We start from the raw sequence: 6,779 nt of genomic DNA on the forward strand, positions 1-6,779 counted from the left end.
TGTGGCACCGGCAGGGATTCGTGCCCCGGGGCACAGCGCCAATCCCTGCTCCGACAGCAGCCCCTGAGGTGTCCCTGACAGCCCCTCCATGCGCTGGGTGCTCTGCAGGAAAGAACAAGCCTCGGTGCACGGCGAGCAGGGCCAACGTGCACAGCCTAAGCGCGGTTTTGCATCCTATCTATGCATTTCCTTATCGCGCCGCCTGTTCCAAGCATCCCCAGGGGCCCAGACCCATCCTGCCTGCCAGCAGCTCTGCATCCTGCAGGATTTATCCCTCTCCTGCCTCCCTTTCCCACGGCAATGCAGCCTCTGCTCTGACTCCAGCCCTTCAGAAGGCAACACCCCAGCGTGGCCACGCTGTGTCTATCCGAAGTAAAAGGCAGCGGGCTGGTTTACTTTGGCAGGTTTGCAGTAAATACTGGCTGGAGCACGGGGGGCATCTGGGGAGAGGTGATTTCACGCTTCTTCCAAGGGAAAGTGTGCCCAGCCCTGGGCAGGCCCTTCTCCAACCCCACAAAAGGTGTCAGGAGACGGGGGCCGTGTTGACACACATCCATCCCGGAGTGGCACTGCAGGCCACAAATGTAATGGAGCAGGTCCCTTAGGGAGCTCGTCTATACACTCGGATTATACAAATTGCTATGAGGAGAGGGGGAACACTATAGCAGTTCTTGGCAAAGCACTTCCTCCAATTGCAAATGGAATTTCATGGAAAGCCAGGCCCCAAAAACTTCGAAAAATAACCTGCCAGAGTCTCAAAAAGCATTGTGAGGCAGTAAAAATATAAAGAATTAAATCCTCCACATCTCTCTGTGAGCAGGCTCAGACTCATCGTGTCCCACTGCAATGAAAGGGCCATTCCCATCTCTCTGAACAGAAGATCCCCCACCAGGGGGATCAGGCCCCCTTCCTAATAGAGCTGAGGTGAGGGCTTTGCAGGGCTGGGGGACGCCCAGAGACAGCGTTGCTTGTTGGAGTACTGGGAACAAAAAGAGAGGAAAGCACCACTTGGAGAGGTTTCTCCACCGCCTCTCACTGGGATGCAATCCTCGGGGGAAGGCTGCTCGTGTCCCAGCCTGGTGGGAGCAGTGCAGCACTGAGTGTGGCAGAGCCCCTGCGGGCTCAGCAGGGCTGTGAGCAGCCCTTCACAGCTGCCTGCTCCCCTCCTCCTCCTGGGCACCGCAGCCTGCTCGGGATCCTGCCGGGCGCTGCTTCTGATGGAAGCCCAAAGCATCAGGGCTCCACGTGCTCAGATCACCCCGGCCCCTCCCCACAAGACCCGTGTTCACCTTGTCCCCACCCCAGCTGCTCTGACATTCTCCAGTTGCCTCCACTTTGTCCCGGACAGGAAAAGGAAAGAAAGGAGCACCCAGAGCCGCCTGCTGCAACTCTCCCTTGTGCCTGGGGCCAGGCCCAGCCTCACCGACCGGGGCATGTCAGGGCACAGCAAGGCTTCGGGCCGGTCCTCTTCCCTCCCAAGCTCACATCCCTTTTTACCTTTTCTGAGCCTTTTTTGCACCATTCAACTTCTGCTTGCCACACAAACTAACACGCTCTGCACCCACAGGTCCGGTGACCCTCTCCATCCCCTGGTCTTGTTCTTCTCACCAATGTGCTGCTGGCAGAAGCAAAACGAAAGTCCTGTTTCCTCCCTTGCCCTCTCTGCACCCATCCTCCTGCTTCCACCACCGTTGCCCAAGCAGAAATTGTAAATAGAGTTCACTATTTGGATAAGGCGCTTTTTTTTTTTTTTTTTTTTTTTTTTTTTTAAGTACCCAGGCCATACATCCAGTTTGCCACTCAGGAAGTCGCACTAATTGTCCTTTCCTATAGTCAAACAGATCTATCTTTTCAATGCTGTCTTTGTGTCTCTGCGTGCGAGGGAGAAAGAGGGAATGAGTGGATACGTTTATTCAATTATTTAAACACACACACAACACAACAAGAGGGCCAAGGAGCGCCGGTTCCTCCCGCAGAAGCCCTCCAGCTCTCCAGACGCAGCATTGCCCCCCTCCCTCCCAGCAGACCCAGTAGAACAAGGCACTCAAGAGCACCCGGCAAAGAAACCGATTTTATCTGCTTTGACCATCAGCCGTGTTCTTTAACAACCCAGAACCGGAGCCTTTCCCATCTCCACACGCCCCCCGGGCGTCTCCTGCTTCCCCCGGGGCTGGGAGCGGGGCTGGAGCGGGGCCGCAGCCCGGGAGGGGCAGAGCAGCGCCGGGCACACGGCACAGCCTGGCTGCAGGTCAGGAGGGGAGCCGGCAGCCTCTGGCACCGCCACTGACACACACTTTGCTCCCGTTTTCTTCAAGATGCCACCAAGCCACCCGGCCATCGATTGATACCTCGGGCGGGGGGAGCACCAGCTGTTGCGAAAGGACATGGTAAATCTAATAGGGGCTGCTGTCAATAAAGAAATGACAGGGAAGAAGAATCGGCTTCTTAAAGTCTGCTGAACTAACACTCATCATGCAGCCGCGGACACGTATTCTCCATCGAAGCCTGGTATCCATTACTATTTTCCTTACTAGGTTTCAATTAAAGAGCTGTAACCCCCACACGCACACCCCAAGGCAGGGCACACATGAAAGGGAAGAGGAGGCAGCGGACAACTCGTGCCAGCCCCGAGCCTCTGGCGTGCCCAAGCGAATCCCCCCGGCCCCGAGCGGGACCTCGCACCCGCACCGCTCCCTCTCCATGGGATGCGGCACTTTAAAACTGCTGAATGTGGATGTTCCCCTGAATCTGGGCAGCGGAGGAGCTCGGAGAGCAGCCGTGGGGCACCCACAGCCTGACCGTGTCCCCAATGTCTTCATTTCACTCTTCCCTTCTCGCGTGAAACAGATTCTAAATTATCCCCATCTGAAAAAAAAAATTAACCAACTCCACAATTTTTTTTTTTTTTTTGTGAAAGAGGAAAGAGTTTATTTATTATTTTTTTTTTCAATGTCCCAGTTAGGAGGTTCGGGGCGAGAGGGGGAGGCTGGGAACGGTTCTTTTTTTTCCTCTCCTGGAGCCCCTCTGTGTGTTTGACCCTTGGCATGTGCCTGCGAAGGGCTCGGGAGCTGCCCGCCCTTCAAACGGGAGCTGCAAAAGGCAGTCGAAATGTGCCAGCTCAGCCTGGGAAACTTTTGGGTAGCGGCAAATTTCTCTAAAGAACTTGACCGCTTCGGTCAGCCTGAAACTGTCACCCGACGTGCAGGGCAGGGGGCTGCGCGCTCCCTCGGAGCGCCACTCCGCAGAGTGGTGGACGGAGAAAATCCTCTCCTCCTTCGCCACCGCTTCCCAAGTGTCCCCACTGTCAGGGGACACCTAGTTCAGCCCCTCACCCTGTTTTGGGGGTGCTGACAGCTCTGCCACCAGCCCCCGGCCCGTCGGGGCAGCAGCTCCCACTGCGCTTCACCAAAAACTCCTCTACACGCTCACACATCCACACAGGATCCAGCAAAACCCTCCGGAGATCATTTCCGCGGGGAGCACGACAAGATGGAAATAAATAATAATAATAATTAAAAGAAGTAGGGGGAAAAAAAAGCAGAAAAATAAATCAGGGGCTCCTCTCTGTCTCTGGGGCGTGGGAGGTTTTGTAGCGCAGTTTTATTTTAGTTTAGTATTTTGAACAAACTTCAGATTGATTTCCGGAGAGCGCAAACGCGCACACATGGGAAAGTGAAAAAACCGGTCCTTCGAGGTCATCTGAGAAGGGGAGACGGGATCTGTATCCTTCTACCCCCCCACCCCCCGCAAAAAAAAAAAAAAAAAAAAAAAAAAAAAAGGAACAGGAGGGGAAAGATCCCATGTTTTTATAGTTTAAAAGTACTTTGAATTATTTGCTTTTAATGGCACACGTGGCTGCAGCAAAGCCGGGCTCTGCTTTCGATCTTGCACTTGCTCCTTGCTTTTCTGTACATATATGTATGTGTGTGTATATACATCTCTGAGCTTTATAGCCCCATTTCACGGCCAGGTTTCTCTCTCCTCGTCTCCCCACCCTTTCCCCTGGACCAAAAACAAGTCCCAGGCCACTCTTACTCCTACGGTAATAACTGTTCTGCTGGGATTGCAGAAACGCGGGCAGAGCCGGCTTCTGCCCCAGCGTTTCTCTGAAGCAGCAGCAGTGTTGCGAATATTTATTAAACCCAGATGATCCGGGAGTTGGGGCAGACGGAAAAGATTTCCAATTAAAGCCGAGCGGAGCAGAATACAACCAGCTCCTCATCGCAGGTGTAAACTGCATTTGTGCAGCGCTCGGAGCGGCTCTTTCCCGTTGCTCTAACTGGGGTTAGAGGGGAAAGGTTTGGAGTTTGTTTTCCCGCAGGAGATTTTGCTCGGGAGCCATCGGGCTCGGCCCGGCGCCGGGCTCCGCGGCGCGGAGCATCTTTCCCCGCGGTCGATGCGCGCCTGGGCGGCTCGGTGCCGGCAGACCCCGCGGGGCCAGCGGCCGCCACCTCCTAGCCCTGAAAATTCCCTGCTCACCTGTTGCTTCAGCCGCTTCTTTAATGGCATGGGCTTAAGGGGAAGCTAAAATGCTCAGGAGCGATCTCGGAAAAGCGGCGGAGGGAAGGAATGATTCCAGGTAGATGGGCGATGGGGGAGGACAAATCAGACGGGGAGCCGGGGCATCGCTACTGATTCTCGGGATAAGAAAGGAAATGCCCTCTCACAGAGCACAGCCGCTTTCTGCTCATTCGGGTCTCGGGGGTATTGGGAGCTCTAATTTCCCCCGAAAATTGGTTTCTTGTTCATCAGGAGTATTCAGGAGCCCAAATCAAGTCGTGGCCCGTGGGAGCCACCCCCCTCAAACAGCTTTTTTCTCCTTAGAGTGAGGCTTGACACACACTCCGTGCGCGGGGCACTCAACTTTCTGATGTTACAGTTTAAATAAAGGGGAAAAGCATTAATGAATGTTTAATCCTTGTTTTCTTTAAATACCATTAGGACAATTGTCCGGACCCCGGGTCAGGGAAAAATGCTGTTCAGTGGAGACAGGAAGGCGACGGCTTGGAAGGAGAAGGGGGGATTTGAAGAGCGAATAAGTGGGTGCATAGTGCCTGGAGCTCACCTTCTGCAAAGACAAGGTGTGATTAATGCCCGACACTTGTGGAGCCGTTTGCCCCTGCCCTGGCTCACAAACCCTGCTGCTCGTCCCCCGACAGCGAAGTAAGCAGAGCAGATTGTGAAGCCTCTGCACACTGGGACGGGGGTGGGAGAGGGGGAAAGAGAAAGAACATACAAGCCAAGCCCGTCCCAAGAGCTGGAGTGGGCAGAGTATTACATGTACAAACATCTAAACAAGATTCGAGCAGTACAAAGCGTCGGAAAATCCGGAGCAGCCACATAAAAAGAGAAGTTAAGTAGGAAGTGGTGTAAAAGTGTTGTCATTTATTTTGCCTTCCCTTACAGATGTTCTGCATAAAGCCCTATCTTAATGAGACGGAGAGAGGGAAGGAGGGAGGGGTGAACGCGGGCGGGGAGGGGGCGCGGGGGTCCCGCCGAGGGTCGGGCTCGCCCCGCGGAGCCTCCTTGGGCTCCGGCCACGGGATGGCGCCGCGGCCGCCGCCTCTCACCTGCCGGAGCGGGGCTCACCTGGGCGGCCCGGCTCCCCCGGCCCGGCCCCGCCCGGGGACTGGGGCAGCGGCTGGAGCAGCGGCACCGCTCATGCGAATGGATCGCAATAAAAGAGCTTTTAGAAGTGACAGCCTGGCGTTTATGGGCTGAGAGACAACGCGAGCCACGGTCACAGCATCCCTGCTCCTGCGCCCGGGACCCGCGGGTGACGCAGGATAACCTGTCCCGGGGGAGAAGGGGATGGAGGAAAGTTCAGATCCTGGCTGTCAGCGTTTGGCCGCCAGTACCAGCAGCTCCCGAGTTGGCCAGGAGGGAGGAATAACGCGGCGGGGCAAGAGAAGCGCTGAGCCAAACTTAGGGACCGGCGAGGGAAAGATCCGTTCTTCAAAACAGCTGGACTAAAAATATCCACCCTCCCCCTCCAAAATGAAGGCTGGGTGAAGGTGTACGAGATCTAATATTTCAGGTGACATAAGAAGGGAGCAAACACCCTGCCAAAAGCATCTCTCATCCCGCACCACCTCCTCCCCCGAAATACAGTGACCACCCCCGCCAAAAAAACCCGCTCAAACAAATATATCCAAAGTCACGTCTCGCTGTCACCCACCGGCCAAAAATAAAATAAATTTTTTTAAAAAATCGCATTTTGTGAGCCATATTCCTCCTTAACAGACCAGGAGCGGAGCCGGTCGCCCCTCGCTGCCCCCTTCCCAGGGCAGGTGCGCCCACCGCCCGCTCCCACCACCCAACCACGATCCCACCGCGCAGCAAAGCGCTGGGGACAGTAGCTGCGTTTAAGCATAAAAAAGAGCCTGTTTGCTTCTTTATTAGTGTCGAGCCTACTCTAATTACGAGAAATCGCTGCTCTCGGGCTGAAACGACGTGTTGTCCTGTGCTTGTAAAATACATTTCAAGTAATTCTTTTCTGTCTATAAAATACAGCGTGTGTGTGGGGAATATAAATAAACTGCTGTCCATTTGTTTAATGCTATTTTAGCCAAATTGACTGGCCGGATTGGAATTCGACATAAAAGCTTTAGTTTGCAAAACATCCGCACTCTAACGTCTGGGAGACAGGGCTTGAGCTCCAGCGCGACGGGCACGTTAACTGCATTAAAACCCCTCCATACATTTTCGAGCTTTTGCTTTTTTCCCCTCTTGCAGCACATCCACCCGCTCTCCTCCCCGCCTCCGGGCGCCTGCGCCTG

This window comes from Erithacus rubecula (assembly GCF_903797595.1).
Source record: "Erithacus rubecula genome assembly, chromosome: 19".
NCBI lineage: Eukaryota > Metazoa > Chordata > Aves > Passeriformes > Muscicapidae > Erithacus > Erithacus rubecula.